Source organism: Oncorhynchus mykiss, chromosome 1 (assembly GCF_013265735.2).
Source record: "Oncorhynchus mykiss isolate Arlee chromosome 1, USDA_OmykA_1.1, whole genome shotgun sequence".
NCBI lineage: Eukaryota > Metazoa > Chordata > Actinopteri > Salmoniformes > Salmonidae > Oncorhynchus > Oncorhynchus mykiss.
The window spans coordinates 59632082-59654727 of NC_048565.1; the positions used below are offsets into that span (position 1 = coordinate 59632082).

General features: G+C 46.3%; 1 pseudogene; it reads right to left on the bottom strand.

The window, feature by feature from the left end:
• Positions 1–9697: 9697 nt before the first annotated feature.
• LOC110532486 lies at positions 9698–12204 on the bottom strand (annotated as a pseudogene).
• Positions 12205–22646: the final 10442 nt, after the last annotated feature.

Genomic DNA, 22646 nt, shown 5'->3' on the forward strand with positions numbered 1-22646 from the left:
TGGTCATTATAGGAACACATTACAGTAAACAGGTTTGACCTTTGCACTTTGCTGTGTGGGGGAACTGATGCAGAACTATAGTCTCTGTGATGAGAGAGATTCTTGACGGAACAAGTAGTTGCAGACCTATCAGAAGATTAGGGCCTATCAGATGCTGTTCTATTCACTCCGTTTCTATCTTCAACAAACCAGCTTTGTAGGTCCATTCGCAGGTAAAACACACAGGGATTTCACAACCTTTGATGACCAACAGGCAGGTACTCCTGCATGCATGCATTCATTAACCTATTACATGTTGAACTTCCATTCTCTCAGGGTAGGGGCACAATGTATGAATTTATGGTTGGAACAGAATCGCCATTATAATCATTGGCTAGTATGAAGAATTAAGTAAAACCACAAGTCCAAATCTCTATCACCATCCATGGGAAGTTTATGAAATATGCAACAATTGAAGTTTTTTCTTTCGATGACGTTTGGCTTCTGATGTGATTGGTGTGAAGCAAAATCCAAACTGGCTTCCCTTGACATTTTTTTGTGCCAGGACCATTCACTGCTGAGCTCACTCAGTTTAGCTGATTAAAATTATTATTATTTTTATCAAGGGAGGCCAAATGCTGGCCAAGCACGACTCCAACACCATCATTAAGTTTGCCGATGACACACAGGCCTGATCACCGACAACAATGATACATCCTATAGCTGTCGGTCAGAGGCGGTCAGAAACCTGGCCGTGTGGTTCCAGGACAACAACATCTCCCTCAATGTGAGCAAGACAAAGGAGGTGATCGTGGACTACAGGAAAAAGAGAGCAGGACATGCCCCCTTTCACATCGACGGGGCTATAGTGGAGTGGGTAGAGTGTGTCAAGTTCCTTGGTGTCCATTCCACCAACAAACTATCATGGTCGAAACACACCAAGACAGTTGTAAAGAGGGTACAACAACACCTTTTCCCCCTCAGGATACTGAAAAAAATTTGATATGGGTCCTCAGATCCTCAAACAGTTCAACAGCTGCACTATCAAGAGTGTCCTGACCGATTGCATCACCGCCTGGTATGGCAACTGCTCTGCATCCGATCGTAACACAGAACCCAAACCGGCTGCGCGCGTGCGCCATCGTGCACCATCGTGCATAAATGTATTTTGTCCCCGCACACCAAACGTGATCACGACACGCAGGTTAAATTATCAAAACAAACTCTGAACCAATTATATTAATTTGGGGACAGGTCGAAAAGCATTAAACATTTATGGCAATTTAGCTAGTTAGCTTGCAATTGCTAGCTAATTTGTCCTATTTAGCTAGCAAATTTGTCCTGGGATATTAACATTGAGTTGTTATTTTACCTGAAATGCACAAGGTCCTCTACTCCACCAATTAATCCACACATAAAACGGTCAACCGAATCGTTGCCAGTCATCTCTCTTCCTTCCAGGCTTTTTCTTCTCTTGACTTTATAATGCAATTGGCAACATTCATAAATTAGGTGCATTACCGCCACTGACCTATTTTGTCTTTCAGTCACCCACGTGGGTATAACCAATGAGGAGATGGCACGTGGGTACCTGCTTCTATAAACCAATGAGGAGATGGGAGAGGCAGGGATTGCAGCGCGATCTGCGTCAGAAATAGAACTGACTTCCATTTTAGCACTTGGCAATGCAGACGCTCATTGGCGCACGTGAGCAGTGTGGGTACAATAATTGAGTATTATACATTTCAAAATGTATTTTGCAACGCACGCGAGTGGTGTAGTCAGCCTGTAAGGCGCTACAGATGGTAATGCGTATGGTCCAGAATATCACTGGGGCCAAGCTTCCTGCCATTCATGACCTACAGTTGAAGTCAGAAGTTTACACACACTTAGGTTGGAGTCATTAAAACTTGTTTTTCAACCACTCCACAAATTTCTTGTTAACAAACTATAGTTTTGGCAAGTCGGTTAGGATATCTACTTTGTGCATGACACAAGTCCTTTTTCCAACAATTGTTTACAGGCAGATTATTTCACTTATAATTCATTGTATCACAATTCCAGTGGGTCAGAAGTTTACATACACTAAGAGGACTGTGCCTTTAAACAGCTTGAAAAATTCCAGAAAATGACGTAGTGGCTTTAGCAGCTTCTGATAGGCTAATTGACATCATTTGAGTCAATTGGAGGTGTGCCTGTGGATGTTTTTCAAGGCCTACCTTCAAACTCAGTGCCTCTTTGCTTGACATCATGGGAAAATCAAAAGAAATCAGCCAAGACCTCAGAAAAAACATTGTAGACCTCCACAAGTCTGGTTCATCCTTGGGAGCAATTTCCAAATGCCTGAAGGTACCACGTTTGTCTGTACAAACAATAGTGTATGTAAACCTATGACCCACTGGGAATGTGTTGAAGGAAATAAAAGCTTAAATAAATTATTCTCTCTGCTATTATTCTGACATTTCACATTCTTAAAATAAAGTGGAGATCCTAACTGACCTAAGACAGGGACTTTTTACTAGGATTTAATGTCAGGAATTGTGAAAAACTGAGAGTAAATGTAGTTGGCTAAGGTGTATGTAAACTTCTGACTTCAACTGTTTATACTAGGCGTGTCAGAGGAAGTCCCAAAAAATGGTCAACGACTCCAGTCACCCAAGTCTCCTTAACAGCTTCTACCCCCAAGCCATAGGTGTCACGCCCTGATCTGTTTCACCTGTCCTTGTGATTGTCTCCACCTCCAGGTGTCGCTTATTTTACCCAGTGTATTTATGCCTGTTGTTTCCTGTCTCTCTGTGCAAGTTCGTCTTGTATGTTCAAGTCAACCAGCGTGTTTTCCCCGTGCTCCTGCTTTTCCATTATTTTTTACTAGTCCTCTTGGTTTTGACCTTTGCCTGTTTTTCAGGACTCCATTCCCCCCTGCCTGACTATTCTGCCTGCCCTGACCTCGAGCTTGCCTGACATTTTGTACCCCTGGAACTCTGAACTGGTTTTGATCTTTTGCCTGTCCTCGACCATTCTCTTGCCAACCCCTTTTGGATTGCTAATAAACATCTTGGACTTTAACCATCTGCCTCCTGTATCTGCATCTAGGTCTCGCCTTGTCCTTCTAATAGGACTGCTGAACAATTAATCAAATGGCCACCCGGACTATTTACACTGCTGCTAATTGCTGTTAATTATCTATGCATAGTCACTTTACCCCTACCTACATTTTAAAAATGACCTTTACTAACCTGTACCCCTGCACATTGATGTTATTATTTTATTGTGTTACTTTATGTGTTACTTTATTTTATTTTTTGCTTCAGTTTATTTAGTAAATATCTTTTTAACCCTATGTCTTGAACTGCATTGTTGGTTAAGGGCTTGTAACCTGTTGTAGCACTAAATGCATGAATATGAATACCCCATACGTATTGCAACAACCAGGACGGGGGGGGGGGGGGGGGGGGGGGTCTGATGTTTCATAGAGCACTGTTTGTATAATTACCCCACATAATTTGTTAGATAATGGTGTGTAGTGAGAGTCATCCTACACGCTATTCATCAGTCCAGCAGGACAAATTTCTGAGGTAATATAAAATTTGATTTCCCCAGTTGGTGAAAGATGTGCATCAATAGAGGTGCTGTATGTAGGCTATTCTCATTCTGTTCCTATGTGTGTAGCTTCCTGGACGTGAGGGGAGTTTCTTTTAAAATCCTACACACTGTGAGAGGCAAAAGTATAAGAAATAGATTGGACTTTATTTTCTATTTTCTACAGCGTAGAACAGTATCCAGGAACTAAATCTCATGGTGATACGTGCTAGGCGGAAGGTATAATATCCTTTACAGAGTGTAACTGTTGTCCTGCTACAGCCCAGCAGGTGTCTTCACAATTAACTGTTACTACCACCCTTGTGACCCACATCTGGGTTTGTGGAGGTGAGATGGCTGCTTCGAGATGTTTCTGAGCCAGAGGCCAGAGTTCCAAATAGTCCTTTATAAATAAAAGGAGAACAGTTGATTCCTATAAACGTCCTAAAGCCACCTCATGCACCTCATACAGACTAATCTCCGTTATCCTTGCAGTGTGATTTAACCTTCACAGTATTTCCAATAGCCTAATGTTCATTATTACTTGAACAGGTGAGAAACAGTTTGCTTTGACTGTTTTTAAAATGTTCAATATTAAACCGGGTCGTTACGGTTTCTACAATCTGGGTTTGGATGAATTCCATCCTTTGCTAATAATCGTCTCTCAGTTAAGAGAGCAATGTCCCCCTTAGACGAGTTCAATTGTTCATCTCAGTGTGAGGTACCACTTTGGTTCCAGTTGGGAAGGTGTCTGTCTGACTCCGAGTCACCAGCAGCGGTAATATCAGGTTTACCAGGGAGCATCTGTTGCCGGGAGGCAGAATATTTTCTGAGTGTAAATATTACACTGACAATTCTCTGGTGTGTAGAGAGATGAGACACAGATGTGTGTTCAGTATTTAAGTTTCTCCTTTGTCGTTCTAATATTTTCCTCTCCTTCTGCTCGTCAGTGATTTGCTGGTGAGTTTGTGAGCGTTTAAAGTGCTAATTTTGCTGACAACTCTCTAAGAAACGATTGTACATAATGTCCTTCCATCACATTTTCAGTTGTGTGTAAGATTGTTTTCTTTGCAATTACAATGTTTCTTAACACTTTAGATGAAACAACAGTGAATTGTTGTGCAACAAAATAATAATGTGGCCCAACCTTACAGCTGCTCTGCTTCTGTCCTTTCCTTCTTCTCACTTCCCATCTCCCCTGGCTACCCTCCAGGACAACTTTCTCTCTCTTTCCGTCTCTCTCTTTCTGTCTCTCTCTTTCCGTCTCTCTTTCCGTCTCTCTCTGTGTCTCTCTGTGTCTCTCTCTCTCTCTCTCTCTCTCCAATCTTGTCTTTCTGAATGGAAGCTGTAATGCTATCGTAAATGTCCATTCGGCTAGTCTGATGCGGAAAACACACGCACTCCGTCTTCACGGCACCCAAACCAAAAACGGATTTTATGCGTTGTCAGCTATGTTTAGAGCCATGTCATCGTGGAATGCTCTGCCACCAGAGGTTACTCAAACAAAAAGTTTATCTTCACAGCGCCTCTCTTTCTAAAGATAAAATGGAACTCTACATAAGAATATTATTATGTATGTATGAATAGTGTGTAAATAGTATTTTTTTTGTTTGTTTCTTGGTGTCTTTCCTATATCTAACTCTTATTTCATTAATTTAATGTGTTATCTTATGTTGTTCTTGTCTATAACTGTTGTGTACTTTGTCATTTATTTGTATGTTTTATGTGGACCCCAGGCAAGATAGCTGCTGCATGTGCAGTAGCCAATGGGTATCCTAATTGACTTAACCCTTGAAAGTGATTACGACTACACAGGCTATACGAGAGTGTTGTATACATATACGTGGGGTGCGTTTGAGAGCTTTTTGGTGGATATTTTGATGTTCTTGAAAGAGCCTTTTGAGTAGGGCCTTTCTTTTTCCATATCGAAAGGTTTATATGGCAGCCATCCTGGCGTGTCATGAAGGGATTGATGGCTCTACCCCGGGGTCTTACCTTCTGGTGGTACGATTCCTGAAAGGAGTGTGCTGGCTCAGACCAGTGTCTAAGCCTATGGCACTGACCTGGGACCTAGTTTTGGTCCTGGATGCTTGGAATCTTTGGACCTGAAGGTCCTTTCCTACAAGCTCATGGCCTTGGCGTCGGCCAAGCGTGTTGGGGATCTCCACTCGCTATCAGTACATCCTTCCTGTGTGGAGTTTGCGCCTAACGACTACAAAGTGATGTTACGTCCTAATTCATACTTGTGCTCCTACGGTTATGCCAATGTCTTACTGGTCCCTGGCTTTCGAGCTGTTCCCTTTCTCTCCTCCTCTGTATGCTTCCAGTGAACAATGGAGGTTGCATTGCCTGTATCCGCTGCACCCTTTATGCATGTATATGGATAGGACCCAGCATATTTGTATTTGTGACCATGTTTTTGTCTGTTTTGCTAATCCAGCTCGGGGTAGGGTTCTTTTTTAAGCAGCGTCTTTCTCGTTGGATTGTGGAGGCTATCTCCCTGGAGTATGACAGCAAAGGAGAAGGCTTGTGTAGCGGTGTGCGTTCTTTGATATTTGTGCTGCAGCGAATTGGGATTTCCCACAGGCCTTTGTGAGGTTTTATCGCTTGGATGTACCAGCGCATTTATCCCGGGTTACCACAGTTTCCCTGTGGGATTGAGAATTGGGCTGCCTTGATGTCCGGAAGCGTGCATATTTCACATTTATCCAGGTTGTTGTTTTGGACTTGCTGTTCTGGTGAATTCTGGAATTGCAGACTCATTGGGTCTCTGTGTGAGCCTAATTGGAGCCAGTAGGATCTATGGACTTCGGCCGCCATGGGCGATGTTAGGCAGCGTTCTGTCCGGGTTACCACAGTTTTGCTGTGGGTTTGAGCCTCGGGCTGCCTTGATGGGTGGCACGGCGCAGAGTGCGCATTTATCATTGATACCACAGTTCACTGTGAGTTTGAGTCTTGGGCTGTTGTGGCTGCGCGATGCTATGCAGTGCGAGTGTGCACTTTACCAAGTTACGACAGGTGTTCTGTTGTATTGAACTTGCGGTTCCTTGTATGAGTTCTGACATGTCAGGCTCACAAAATAAGTATGGTTCTTGGAACCGTGGAGCCTATGGACTTGAACTGCAGTGGGTCAATACACAAATCAAAATTGCAGCAGGTTCTGGTTCCCTGTATTGGACTCTGACAGTTCAGGCTTCTCGGGAAAAAGTTGGCTTCTGTAACCCCTTTTTGGATCCGGTGAAACCTGTGTGGGCTTGGGCTGCCATGGGCCTCCTAGTTTGGTACCCTTTGAGCCGGCTTGGGGCATTATTGTATGTCCCCATAGTATGTTAGACCGAGTGACTGACTGAAAGGGAACGTACAGTTATGAATATAACTACTGTTCCCTGAAGGAGGGAACGAGGCATTACACATTTTGGCCCCGCTCTGTCGGGGAGTTTGGGCTCGCTAAAGAGCGGAACTGAATTGAGGAAATGTTTGAGAGCCCAGGTATTATAGCCAGGAAGGCGGGGCTTTCGAGGGCGGGCACGGCATCCATTGGCCTGTTGGGTGTGATTTCAGTTTGCTTCAGGTCAGTAGGATTGGTCGTTGACTCCCCATAGTATGTTATACCTCATTCCCTCCTTCAGGGAACAGTAGTTATATTCATAACTGTACATTCTGTGTGAATGTGTGTATGTGTATGTGTCTGTTTGCATGCATGTATGTATGTGTGCGTGTGTGAGTGCATGTGTGAACCACTTGAATATTAAGAGGTTTTTAAGTAAATATAATGGAATCCTCCTCCTCCATGGCCTAGAGATTAATAACATTCTTAACTCTCCCTCTATCTCCATGGATAATTAACTTATTTTGGATCATTGGGACGCTAGCGTCCCACCTCGACAACATCCGGTGAAATTGCAGAGCTCGAAATTCAAAAAACAAAAGTAGTAATATTAAACAATCATAAAAATACAAGAGTTAAACACCATTCTTTAGCTTAGAATCTTGGGAATCGATACGCTTTGTCCGATTTACAATAGGCTTTACGTCGAAAGCATAGCATTTGATCGTCTGAGGACAGCGCCTCACCCATTTCCTGCATTAACATCAATTACCTTTGAAGATCACGTACCTTTGAAGATCGTCATCTTGTTGCAATCCAAAGGGTCCCAGTTACACAATGAATGGTCATTTTGTTCGATAAAGTCCTTTGTATCACCAAAAAGTCAGTTTATTTGGCACGCTTCATTCAATAATCCACCTGTTTCCACTCGTTCAAAATGCATGCAAAATGAATCCCAAACATTACCAATATACTTCATCCAAACAAATCAAACAACATTCCTAATCAATCCTCAGGTACCCTAATATGTAAATAAACAATAACATTTAAGATTGAATAAACTGTGTTCACTACTAGGGAAAAGAATGTGGAGCGCGCACTCATTCACGTGCGCCAAAGGACTAGAGTCCTTCTGAGGAATACGTCGAAAGAATACGAATAGTTCTTTATTTTTCAAAAAACAAACATGAAACAATTTATAAAGACTGTTGACATCTAGTGGAAGCCACAGGAACTACAATCTGCGTCCTAATTATTAGACTTTCCCATAGAAAAGCATTGAAAAGTCCAATGACCCTCAAAAGAAAAAATCCTGGATGGATTGTCCTCTGGGTTTTGCCTGCCAAATCAGTTCTCTTATACTCACAGACATTATTTTAACAGGTTTAGAAACTATAGAGTGTTTTCTATCCAATGCTACCATGCATATGCATATCCTAGCTTCTGGGCCTGAGTAACAGGCAGTTTACTTTGGGCACCTCAGTCATCCAAACTTCCGAATACTGTCCCCTAGCCTTAAAAAGTTCACTTCTACAGGATCGGTGTCCCTAAATTGGGACAGTTGTTGCTCAATATGCGATAATGTGCCTAGAATGACGTAAACAACAGCCAACTTTCCCGAGACATAGACATGTCTTAAATGGGCAGAAAGCTTAAATTATTGTTAATCTGGTTTGATACATTCACCTATGAAGATAAATAATGTACTTAGATTCAGTAATCTTGCACTGATTTGTCATCCTGAGGGTCCCAGAGATAAAATGCAGCGTAGTTTTGCCTGATAAAATCTATTTTTATATTAAAACGTAGGAACTCAGTTCTACAGTTTGACCTCACCGATGTCTCTGGCTCCACACCCACCCCGCCCGGCCATCTAGATGTGAAGTTTAGTGTCTTTTCTTAACTTTTTATGGCTGCAGGGGCAGTATTGAGTAGCTTGGATGAAAAGGTGCCCATTTTAAAAGGCCAGCTCCTCAGTCTTAGTTGCTAATATATGCATATTATTATTAGTATTGGATAGAAAACACTCTAAAGTTTCCAAAACTGTCAAAATATTGTCTGTGAGTATAACAGAATTGATATTGTAGGCGAAACCCTGAGGAAAATCAAAGCAGGAAGTGGCTTCTATTTTGAAAACTCCATGTTCCATAGCCTCCCTTTGCTCCATTTAAAGGGATATGAACCAGATTCCTTTTCCTATCGCTTCCTCAAGGTGGCAACAGTCTTCAGACATAGTTTCAGGCTTTTATTTTGAAAAATGAGCCAGAACGATAACATCGCGTCAAGTGGTCACTTGAGTTTTGCTCGCGCAACAGAGTTTGGATAGGTATTGCTTTTCCCTCTCCTACTGATAAAGACATTTGCGGTTGATATATTATCGATTATATATTTTAAAAACAACCTCAGGATTGATTATAAAAAACGTTTGACATGTTTCTGTGGACATTATGGAAACTATTTGGAATTTGTCTGCGTTGTCGTGACCGCTCTTTCCTGTGGATTTCTGAACATAATGCGACAAACAAACGGAGGTATTTTGGATCTAAAAATAATCTTTATGGAACAAAAGGAACATTTGTTGTGTAACTAGGAGTCTCGTGAGTGAAAACATCCGAAGATCATCAAAGGTAAACAATTCATTTGATTGCTTTTCTGATGCTAAGTGTACTTAATGTTTTATCGTGCGATCGATAAACTTACACAAACGCTTGGATTGCTTTTGTTGTAAAGCATAATTTCAAAATCTGATACGACAGGTGGATTAACCCTTCCGTTGTCCTGGTATTGTGTCTAGTCCCCGCGTCCTCCGGGTCACCCTGTCCCGTCCTGGCTAAAGGCCCAATGTGCGCAAGTGTGACAGTAGGCGTGTGAACAGCCTTTGCAGATGTATTTCTTACACCTGCAGCACACCGTGTGTGTCTTGGAGTCCTTCTTGGGTGGGCAGAGCTGACACCTCTTCCTCTTACTTGCCCCGGTGGCCGGGGCAACGAGCGGGGCAGCGGCCGTGTCAGCGGCGGGACCCTGGCGCTGTTGATCACGAGGCGCCGCAGCCGCCGCCGCCATAGCACTCTGTAGGACTTTGACAAGCGCTGACGCCGCTTCGGTAAGGGGCAGATGCTGCCTTCTTTGGATCGGCGGCTTCACGAGTGCCTTTCCCAGCTGCTCGAGGAACACCCTGCGCTTGTTCCGCTTGCCAGGCATCCAGTCGGGCTTGATCTCTCGCCATATGACAAAGGCGTTGTAGGAGGACACGTCGAGGATGTTGTGGAAGACGACCAGGGGCCAGCGGGCAGTCATCCGTCTGCAGCTGTAGGTGCCCACCACCTTGTCTAGGTTGTCCACGCCGCCGTTGTTGCAGTTGTAGTCTAGGATGAGGGCCGGCTTCCTGTCGCGGCGATCGCTGACGTGGCCCTCTGTGTGCAGCGTGCTCAAGAGTAGCACGTTCTTGTTTCTCTTTGCCAGGTAGGACACCAGAGTGGCGGTGGGCGTGAAGGCGAACCTGGAGGACAGGACCTGTCTGCCCCTGGACTGGAGCAGCGCGGGCGGGAGCTCGGCCTTGTTCTTTCTCACCGTGCCCACCATGGTGAGGTTCCTCTCGAGGAGCCGCTGGCCCAGGTCGTAGGAGGTGAAGAAGTTGTCGCAGGTGACGTTGCGACCGCTCAGGCCCGTTGTCAGATCGAGGACGACGCGCATCCCCTGGTTCATCTCGTGGCCTCCGCCGGCCGCCTTGCCGGTGTACACTTGCATCTTCCAAGCGTAGCTGGACTTGGCGTCGCAGGCCACCCACGACTTGATGCCGTATTTGGCCGGCTTGCTGGGGATGTACTGACGGAAAGGACAGCGGCCTTTTGGAAAGGGGACAAGACACAAGGGCCAACTTTTGTGTTACACACGCTGCCAGCGCTGCTACAGCCGCTGCTTGTGCCGCTGCTACGGCAGCACTGCCTCTCTGTATAGACATATAAGCACACGCGCGCGCGCGCACACACACACGAAGCAAGCGCAATCACAAGCACAGTACCTCTGAACGGGACCAGTTGCTCGTCCACCGTCACGTCGGGCCCCGGGTTGTAGAGGGGTCCCAGACCTCCCGTATGGCCGCGAGTTTGTCCGTGGCGAGTCTGGCGGGTCTCGACTGGCGGTCGTCGAATCGCAGCAGCCTCGAGTACCTGTGAAAGATCTTGAGCGGCATGGTGGCTCGGAACACGGTCCTGCCGCTCTCGGCGTCCCACAGGCTGGCCGCGGCCTCGCCCCGGGACCTGTAGACGCCCGCTAGGATCAGCAGCCCTACGTAGGCGCGCAGGTCCGTGGCGTCCATGGGTCGCCAGCCGTCGCCGTATTTTCTGGCCCCGTGCAGGTTCGTCATTTCCACAATTATCCTTTCTATCGCGGGTGTGACAAACAGGTGGAAGGCGGACGCGATGTCGCGGACCTGTGTCGCGGCATAGGCCGTGGGGCCCGGAGTCTGGTCCGGCCCGACGTGGCAGATGGCGAGGGCCCCGCGGCGGCGGCCGTAGGCCACGGGGTACCACTCGATTTTGCCATTTTTCGACAGCAACGGCGGCTCCCGTTGGTCCGGGGCCGAGGAGATCTCTTCCTCGCCGCGGTCCTCGCGCTCGTCCTCGTGCTCGTCCTCGGGCGGCTCTTCCTCGGGCTGCTCTCCCTCAGAAGAGGGAGAAGAGGCATCGTCGACCTCGCGGCGCTCGGGGTTGTATTCCTCCCCGTCTTCGTCTTCCGAAACCTCTTCCTCCTCCTCCTCCTCCTCCTGGCAATCCGAGTAGTCTTCTTGGTCCACGCTGGACAAGATCTGTTCTAGAACCTGCGCGGCCGTAAAACGCGCGGCCATGGCCGCTCGGCTCCACTGATCGGGTCCGCTGAGCTGCGGGCAAGAGCGCACTCGCAGACTCTCTACTACGCTCGAAGGCACACGCCTCGCCAGTGGCTGACAGGGTCGCTCTGACCCGCCAGCGCAAGAGCGCCAGCCCTCCACACACAGGTTCTGGGTCACTCTGACCCGCGAGCGCAGAGCACAGAAAGGGGAGCCCCCCACACACAGGGCCTGGGTCACCCTGACCCCAGGACCACGGGAGGGTTAACAAAAGGCTAAACTGTGTTTTCCTATGTTGTACTTGTGATTTCATGAATATAAATATCTATAGTAATATTTATTGTATGTAGCGCTATGCTATTCAGCGGTTGTTGATGACACTTATCCCGATATCGGGATTGCAGCTATAACAAGTTAAGAGAAGCTAATGATCCATCATGTATGACATTTCTGGGAGTGAGTAAACTTAACATTTTTATTACCATTGCATTTTGTATGTTCTCTATAGTTATGTGCATGAAAATGTATCAACTAACCAATTCGGCACATTTGAGCAAACTCGTGAAGGACACCTGGCAGACTTGATACAAAATATTGTGATGTGATGTAATTCTTCAATGGATCAGTCTGAAACTCGCTCAGTCGCGAAGTGGTAGGTCGGACAAGCTCACAGAACGTGACGGCTGAGGGCTGAAGCGCGTAGCATGTAAAAATAATTTGTCCTCGATTGCAACACTCACTACCGAGTTCCAAACTTCCTCTGGAAGCAACTTCAGCACAATAACTGTTAGTCGGGAGCTTCATGAAATGGGTTTCCATGGCCGAGCAGCAGCACACAGCCGAAGATCGCCATGCGCAATGCAAATGTCGGCTGGAGTGGTGTAAAGCTCGCCGCCATTGGACTCTGGAGCAGTGTAAACGCATTCTCTAGAGTGATGACAGGAGAACTCTACATACCCCAGTGCTTAGTGCCAACGGTAAAGTTTGGTGGAGGATGAATAATGGTCTGGGGCTGTTATTCATGGTTAGTACTAGGCCCCTTAGTTCCAGTGAAGGTGAATCTTAACGCTACAGCATACAATGACATTCTAAACGATTCTGTGCTTCCAACTTTGTGGCACCAGTTTGGGCCCTTTCCTGTTTCAGCATGACAATGTCCCCATGCACATAGCTAGGTCTATACAGAAATGGTTTGTCAAGATTGGGGGGAAAGAACTTGGCTGGCCTGCACAGAGTCCTGACCTCAACCCCATCAAACACCTTTGGAACGCAGACTGCGAGCCAGGCCTAATCACCCAATATCAGTGCCCGACGTCACTAATGCTCGTGGCTGAATGGAAGCAAGTCCTTGCAGAAATGTTCCAACATCTAGTGGAAAGCCTTCCCAGAAGAGTGGGGGCTGTTACAGCAGTAAAAAGGGGACCAACTCCATATTAATGCCCATGATTTTGGAATCAGATGTTTGACGAGTAGGTATCCACATACTCTTGGCCATGTAGTGTATGTACAGTGCTGTATCCCTCAGGGTGGTTGCCTTGGGCCGTTACTCTTCTTTATTTTTATGACTATGACTATGTACGCTGATGATTGCACACTTAACACCTATAACAGTGAGTTCACTGAGACTCTTAGCAAGGAGTTACAGTCAGTCAGAATAGGTCATTAACAATGAACACTAATAAAACCAAAAGCATTGTATTTGGTTCAAAGCATTCTCTTAGACCTAAACCTCAACTGCAGTTGTGCATAAAGGGTGTGACCACTGAACAAGTTGAAGGAGCTAAATTCCTAGGAGTAAAATTAGATGGTCAGTTATCATGGTCAAGTTATATTGACAAAGTTGGTGTGAAGATCAGGAAAGGTATGTCTGTTATTTTTAAATCTGCATTTTTGACACAAACATCAACTGTACTAGTTGATCAGGCTCTGATCTTACTACCCAGTAATATGGTCAAGTGAAGAAAAGAAAGACCTAGCAAAGCTGCAGCTGGCTCAAAACAAAGCACCATGCCTTGCCCTTATTTGCAAACACAGAACTAACATCAACAACATGCATGATAGTCTTTCATGGTTGAGGGTTGAGGAGAATTGACAACTTGTCTTCTAGTCTTGTTATGGAACATTTGTGTTGAAAATTGCCTAACAACTTGTATAAACAATTTGCATACACTTCAAAACAGACATACATTGTGGAGAACAAGTATTTGATACACTGCTGATTTTGCAGGGTTTCCTACTTACAAAGCATGTAGAGGTCTGTCATTTTTATCATAGGTACACTTCAACTGTGAGAGACGGAATCTAAAACAAAAATCCAGAAAATCACATTGTATGATTTTTAAAACCTGTTAAGTCTACCCCCTCCTTTTTCGAACATTCTGTTAAAAATCGCTCAACATTTCAGCGTCCTGCTACTCATGCCAGGAATATAGTATATGCATATGATTAGTATGTGTGGATAGAAAACACTCTGAAGTTTCTAAAACTGGTTAAATCACGGCTGTGACTATAACAGAGCGTGTGTTTCACCGAAAAGCGCAAGAAAAACTGGTCACTGAAAACTGAAAAAAATATCCATGCGCACACTTGCATGTATTGTTTAAGGGGCACCAAATTAAATAGGGTGGAGATTGCAATTCCTACAGCTTCCACACGATGTAGCCAAAAACGTCATTTTCATTGACAAAAATCCCTTGTGTCATGACAAATAGATCCTTCATTCCATCCAGCCTACAGCAATCGATTTTGGAAGAGAGAAAAAGGGACATTGTTTTCTTGAGTAGCTGCTATTGAATACAGATCGCCCAGTGATCAATTTGATCGCTTATTAACGTTTACAAATACCTAAAGTTGGGTTACAAAAGTAGGTTGAAGTGTTTTGTCAAAGAATATAGGCAACTTATATAATTTTTAAAAATGACGTTGCGTGTTGGAAGAGAGCTTTTTTCCTGAACCAGACAGGCTATACAAATGGATATTTTGGGCATACATGGACGGATTTAATCGGGAAAAAGACCCAATTGTGATGTTTATGGAACATATAGGAGTGCCAACAAAGAATATCATCAAAGGTAATGAATGTTTTATATTTTATTTCTGCGTTTTGTGTAGCGCCGGCTACGCTAATTCTTTTGTTTACGTCCCCTTCAGGTATATTGGGGTGTTGCATGCTATCAGATAATAGCTTCTCATGCTTTCGCCGAAAAGCATTTTAAAAATCTGACTTGTTGGCTAGATTCACAACGAGTGTAGCTTTAATTCAATACCCTGCATGTGTGTTTTAATGAACGTTTGAGTTTTAACGAGTACATTTAGCATTTAGCGTAGCGCATTTGCATTTCCAGGTGCCTAGTTGAGACGTCTGCGTCTCAAGTAGGATCAACAGGTTAAGTAAATTAATTAGCATTTTATTGCATGACATAAGTATTTGATACATCAGAAAAGCAGAACTTAATATTTGGTACAGAAACCTTTATTTGCAATTACAGAGATCACACGTTTCCTGTAGTTCTTGACCAGGTTTGCACACACTGCAGCAGGAATTTTGGCCCACTCCTCCATACAGACCTTCTCCAGATCCTTCATGTTTCGGGGCTGCCGCTGGGCTATACAGACTTTCAGCTCCCGCCAAAGAATTTATATTGTGTTCAGGTCTGGAGACTGGCTAGGCCACTCCGGGACCTTGAGATGCTTCTTACGGAGCCACTCCTTAGTTGCCCTGGCTGTGTGTTTCGGGTCGTTGTCATGCTGGAAGACCCAGCCACGACCCATCTTCAATGCACTTACTGAGGGAAGGAGGTTGTTGGCCAAGATCTCACGATACATGGCTCCATCCATCCTCCCCTCAATACGGTGCAGTTATCCTGTCCCTTTTGCCGAAAAGCATCCCCAAAGAATGATGTTTCCACCTCCATGCTTCACGGTTGGGATGATGTTCTTGGGGTTGTACTCATAATTCTTCTTCCTCCAGACACGGCGAGTGGAGTTTAGACCAAAAAGCTCTATTTTTGTCTCATCAGACCACATAACCTTCTCCCATTCCTCCTCTGGATCATCCAGATGGTCATTGGCAAACTTCAGACAGGCCTGGACATGCGCTGGCTAGAGCAGGGGGACTTTGCGTGCGCTGCAGGATTTTAATCCATGATGGCGTAGTGTGTTACTAATGGTGTTCTTTGAGACTGTGGTCCCAGCTCTCTTCAGGTCATTGACCAGGTCCTGCCGTGTAGTTCTGGGCTGATCCTTCACCTTCCTCATGATCATTGACGCCCCACGAGGTGAGATCTTGCATGGAGCCCCAGACTGAGGGTGATTGACCGTCATCTTGAACTTCTTCCATTTTCTAATAATTGCGCCAACAGTTGTTGCCTTCTCCCCAAGCTGCTTGCCTATTGCCCTGTAGCCCATCCCAGCCAAGTGCAGGTCTACAATTTTATCCCTGATGTCCTTACACAGCTCCCTGGTCTTGGCCATTGTGGAGAGGTTGGAGTCTGTTTGATTGAGTGTGTGGACAGGTGTCTTTTATACAAGTAACGAGTTCAAACAGGTGCAGTTAATACAGGTAATGAGTGGAGAACAGGAGGGATTCTTATTAAAGAAAAACGAACAGGTCTGTGACAGCCGGAATTCTTACTGGTTGGTAGGTGATCAAATACTTATGTCATGCTATAAAATGCAAAAGAATGACTTAAAAATCATACAATGTGATTTTCTGGATTTTCGTCTCTCACAGTTGAAGTGTACCTATGATAAAAATGACAGACCTCTACATGCTTTGTAAGTAGGAAAACCTGCAAAATCGGCAGTGTATCAAATACTTGTTCTCCCCACTGTACATGCCCCACCAGACATGACTCTATGGGTTTCTTCACAGTACCCAAACCAAAAATATAATGTGTCGCTCAGTTATGTATAGAGCCATGTGTGAGCCATGTCATCGTGGAATGCTCTGCCACCAGAGGTTACTCTGGTTCTCCTCTTTCTAAAGATCTAATTTAACTGTACTGTATATAAGAAAATGAATAGTGTGTAAATGGTTAGTTTTTATTTAATGTAGCATTTTATGTTGTTCTTTACTTTGCCATGTATTGTACGTTTTATATGGACCGCTGCATGTGCAGAAGCAAATGGGAAACCTAATAAACAAAACGAAAACTACAATGCTTGTTTTTACCCCCACTACAATTTCCTTCACTACCGTAAATACTTCAAGGCAAGCAAGCACACACATTTTCTACAGGGAATGTTATTTTCTAGTTGACACATTTTTTTTTCTACAGTGACCTTGTTGTCCTACAGTTGAATAGTTATAGTACACTTACCAAGGCAGCTACACTGTAGTAGTAAAAGGGAAGCCAAAAGTAAAGTATTGCAGATTTCTTACTATAAAATGTCAGGCTTCACTGTATTTTTCAAGAGGGGATAAGTATGGTATTATTTACAGAAATTGTTGAGACAGATGTTTGCGTTGAGTTAACTAGTAATTCAACATTATGTTGGTGTAAGAGAAGAACTGCTGTCACGACTTGGCCCTTCTCCTTGTTCGGGTTGTATTCAGCAGTTGATGTCACCGGTTTTCTAGTCACCACCGATTCATGTTTCAGTTTAGTTTTGTTTTGTCTGTATTACACACACACCTGGTTTCAATTCCCATATCACGTTCCTTTATTTAACCCTCTGGCATAAATTTCTGTTCTGTCCGTGATTGATAATTGTCGTTAGTGGTTGTGTTTTGTGCGAGTGTATTTTGTATGTTCCTATTTGGAATTTTGCTTGATTTGTTGAGTAAACTCAGTTGTGTTACTCAATACCTGTGTCCTGCGCCTGACTCCACTATAACTCTGTACCAAAGCGCTGACAGAATCCCGGACCCGTTCAAACCATGTTAAACAGGCTAGGGACAGCCATGGATCGCGTGTTGCAAACTATGGACAGATGGGAGAGAGGAGGCTTTCCTGTCAATCCTACTACATCACCTCCGCCCGCACCTCAACCTACACCGATGTCCACCCCTCCGTTGTCAGGACCCAGTGGGATTCGGCTCTTGCTCCCGGGAGCGTATGACGGATCAGTTGCGGGGTGCCAGGGGTTCCTACTCCAGCTGGAGCTCTACCTGGCAGTTGTTCAGCCGGCTCCTTCCGGACGGGAGAGACTGAGCGCCCTCATCTCCTGCCTGACTGGAAAAGCCCTGGAGTGGGCCAACGCCATCTGGGGAAGGGAAGGCCCGACTCTGAATGACTACGAGGACTTCTCCCGCCGCTTCCTTCCTGTTTGGCCCTGTCCGGGGGTGTCCTCGGAGTGGGCCACAGTGTCTCCTGACCCCTCCTGTCTCAGCCTCCAGTATTTATGCTGCAGTAGTTTGTTTATGTGTCGGGGGGCTAGGGTCAGTTTGTTATATCTGGAGTACTTCTCCTGTCCTATTCGGTGTCCTGTGTGAATCTAAGTGTGCGTTCTCTAATTCTCTCCTTCTCTCTTTCTCTCTCTCGGAGGACCTGAGCCCTAGGACCATGCCCCAGGACTACCTGACATGATGACTCCTTGCTGTCCCCAGTCCACCTGGCTGTGCTGCTGCTCCAGTTTCAACTGTTCTGCCTTATTATTATTCGACCATGCTGATCATTTATGAACATTTGAACATCTTGGCCATGTTCTGTTATAATCTCCACCCGGCACAGCCAGAAGAGGACTGGCCATCCCACATATGCTCTCTCTAATTCTCTCTTTCTTTCTCTCTCTCGGAGGACCTGAGCCCTAGGACCATGCCCCAGGACTACCTGACATGATGACTCCTTGCTGTCCCCAGTCCACCTGGCTGTGCTGCTGCTCCAGTTTCAACTGTTCTGCCTTATTATTATTCGACCATGCTGATCATTTATGAACATTTGAACATCTTGGCCATGTTCTGTTATAATCTCCACCCGGCACAGCCAGAAGAGGACTGGCCATCCCACATATGCTCTCTCTAATTCTCTCTTTCTTTCTCTCTCTCGGAGGACCTGAGCCCTAGGACCATGCCCCAGGAATACCTGACATGATGACTCCTTGCTGTCCCCAGTCCACCTGACTGTGCTGCTGCTCCAGTTTCAACTATTCTGCCTTATTATTATTCGACCATGCTGGTCATTTATGAACATTTGAACATCTTGACCATGTTTTGTTATAATCTCCACCCGGCACAGCCAGAAGAGGACTGGCCACCCCACATAGCCTGGTTCCTCTCTAGGTTTCTTCCTAGGTTTTGGCCTTTCTAGGGAGTTTTTCCTAGCCACCGTGCTTCTTCACCTGCATTGCTTGCTGTTTGGGGTTTTAGGCTGGGTTTCTGTACAGCACTTTGAGATATCAGCTGATGTACGAAGGGCTATATAAAATAAATTTGATTGATTGATTCCATCTGGGGAAGGGAAGGTCCGACTCTGGATGACTACAAGGACTTCTCCTGCCGCTTCCGGGCAGTTTTTGATCATCCACCTGAAGGGAGAGCGGCGGGAGAGCGATTGTTCCACCCCTTACAGGGGATGAGGAGCGCTCAAGAGTTCGCACTGGACTTCAGAGCTCTGGCAGCTGGTGCAGGATGGAATGAGCGGGCCCTGATCGACCACTACAGGTGTAGTTTACGTGAGGACGTTCGTAGGGAGCTAGCCTGCAGGGACACTACTCTCAACCTGGACCAGCTGGTGGACTTGTCTATCTGGCTGGATAACCTGTTTGCCTCCTGCGGACGTCTGGATCGGGGTCCGCCCGTTCCATTTCCCAGCACCTTAGATCCCACACCATGGAGTTAGGAGGGGCTGCTATGATGGGGACCCGAGGGGGGACCATTCCCTGCACCAGCTGTGGCCGCAGAGGGCACACTGCTGGTCGGTGTTGGGGTGGATCTCCAGGAGGTCGAGGTAGCACGTGGAGCACTGGTGGGTCATCCCAGGTGAGTAGGCACACAACTCACCCAGAGCCCTCTGTTGCACACATGTGGTTACCTATAGAATTCCCTGAGTTCTCCCCACATTCCCAGCATAAGGCGCTAGTAGATTCAGGTGCAGATGGGAACTTTATTGACCACTCCTTAGCACATACATTAGGGATTCCTATTGTGTCTGTTGATGTTCCCTTCCCTGTACATGCCTTAGATAGTCGTCCTTTGGGGTCGGGGCTAATTGGGGAGGTCACAGCGCCCATTGCTATGAGAATGCAGGAGGGTCACGAGGAGAGAATTAGTCTCTTCCTGATCGACTCTCCTGCGTTCCCTGTTGTTTTGGGTCTTCTTTGGTTGGCCTCTCATAATCCTATTATTTCGTGGCAACAGAGGGCTCTCAAGGAATGGTCCTGTCAGTGTTCAGGGAGGTATGTAGGTGTCTCCTTAGGTGCCACTACGGTGAAAAGGCCAAACCAGGTTTCCACCATGCACATTCCCCCTGAATATGCCGATTTGGCACTCGCCTTCTGTAAAAAGAAGGCGACTCAATTACCACCCCATCGACAGGGGGATTGTGCGATAGATCTATTGGTAGAAGCTGCACTTCCCAGGAGTCACGTGTATCCTCTGTCACAGGAGGAGACGGTGGCTATGGAGACATATGTCACCGAACCTCTGGGACAGGGATACATTCAACCTTCCACCTCACCTCTCTCCTCAAGTTTATTTTTTGTAAAGAAGAAGGATGGAGGTTTGCGCCCGTGTATTGATTATCGAGGTTTAAATAAGATCAAGGTAAAATACAGTTACCCGCTACCGCTCAGTATGACTGAGTCATTACAAGGGGCATTATGAGTACCTCGTCATGCCATACGGGTTAATGAATGCTCCATCAGTCTTCCAATCCTTTGTAGATGAAATTTTCAGGGACCTGCACGGGCAGGGTGTAGTGGTGTATATAGATGACATTCTAATATACTCCGCTACATGCACCGAGCATGTGTCCCGGGTATGCAGGGTGCTTGGTAGACTGTTGGAACATGACCTGTACGTCAAGGCTGAGAAATGTCTGTTCTTCCAACAGTCCGTCTCCTTCCTAGGGTACCGCTTTTCAGCGTCAGGGGTAGAGATGGAGAATGACCGCATTTCAGCTGTGCATAATTGGCCTACTCCAACCACGGTAAAGGAGGTGCAGCGGTTTATAGGGTTTGCCAACTACTACCGGAGATTTATCAGGGGTTTTGGTTAGGTAGCGGCTCCCATTACCTCACTGCTGAAGGGGGGACCGGTGCGACTGCAGTGGACAGCTGGGGCGGACAGGGCTTTTAGTCACCTGAAGGCTCTGTTTACCTCGGCTCCCGTGTTGGCTCATCCTGATCCCTCCTTAGCGTTCATAGTTGAAGTGGACGCGTCCGAGGCGGGGATAGGGGCTGTGCTGTCTCAGCACTCGGGTATGCCACTATAGCTCCGCCCCTGTGAATTATTTTCGAAGAAGCTCAGCCCGGCGGAGCGAAACTATGATGTGGGTTTGAGGGGGCTAGACTCCCTTTTCTCATTTGGACTGACCACCGCAATCTGGAGTACATTCGAGCAGCGAGGAGACTGAACCCTCGCCAGGCAAGGTGGGCCATGTTTTTTACCCGTTTTGTTTTCACACTTTCCTACAAACCAGGTTCCCAGAACGTTAAGGCAGACTACACTGCACTGTCCCAGCTGTATGATACAGAGGAGCGGTCCACAGATCCCACTCCCATAATTTCAGCTTCTCGCCTGGTGGCACCGGTGGTATGGGAGGTGGACGCGGACATCGAGTGGGCGTCACGTGCAGAGCCCACTCCCCCTGAGTGTCCAGCTGGGCGTCTGTATGTTCCGTTTGATGTCCGCGATCGTTTGATCTGTTGGGCTCACATGTCACCCTCCTCTGGTCATCCTGGCATCGGTCGGACAGTGCGCTGCCTTGCTGGGAAGTACTGGTGGCCCGCTCCTGCGGTGGATGAATGGTTTTGGCACTCAGAGGAGACATGGAACGCTGCGCATGTGCGGCTACAAAGAGCCGTCAGGAGGCAAAAGGTGAGTGCCGACCGCCACCGCAGTGAGGCCCCGGTGTATGCACCGGGGGATCGGGTTTGGCTCTCGACCCGAAACAAGCCCCTTCACCTGCCCTGCCAGAAGCTGGGTCCGCGGTTTGTGGGGCCATTTAAAGTCCTGAGGAGACTGAACGAGGTTTGTTATAGGTTACAACTCCCCCTGATTATCACATTAACCCCTCGTTCCATGTGTCTCTCCTCAAGCCGGTGGTGGCTGGACCACTCCAGCAGTCTGAGGTGCGGGAGGTTCCTCCGCCCCCTCTGGACATCGAGGGGGCCCCGGCGTATATAGTACGAGCCATCATGGACTCAAGGCGTCGGGCGAGTGGCTTTCAGTACCTGGTGGAGTGGGAGGGGTACGGCCCGGAGGAGAGATGCTGGGTACCAGTGGAGGACATCCTAGAGCCTTTTCCTTGTTCGGGTTGTGTTCGGTGGTCGACGTCACCGGCTTTCTAGTCACCACCGATCCATGTTTCAGTTTTGTTTTGTTTTGTCTGTATTACACACACACCTGGTTTCAATTCCCATATCACATTCCTTATTTAACCCTCTGGCATACATTTCTGTTCTGTCCGTGATTGTTTATTGTCGTTAGTGGTTGTGTTTTGTGCGAGTGTATTTTGTATGTTCCTATTTGGAATTTTGCTTGATTCTTTGAGTAAACTCAGTTGTGTTACTCAATACCTGTGTCCTGCGCCTGACTCCGCTATAACTCTGCACCAAAGCACTAACAACTGCTTATCATCATCATATATCACCAGTTAAGATGTGAATAACACAGATATTTTCAATCTACTCCATAAACACTCAGATCATGTTGAACTTCAAAGATGTAGTCTACTAAACAAAATGTTTCCGTAAACTGTCTGATATCAGATAAACGGAGAGGCTCTGAAACAGACCCAAATAGAGAGAAAGAGGATCTGCCTTATTTGA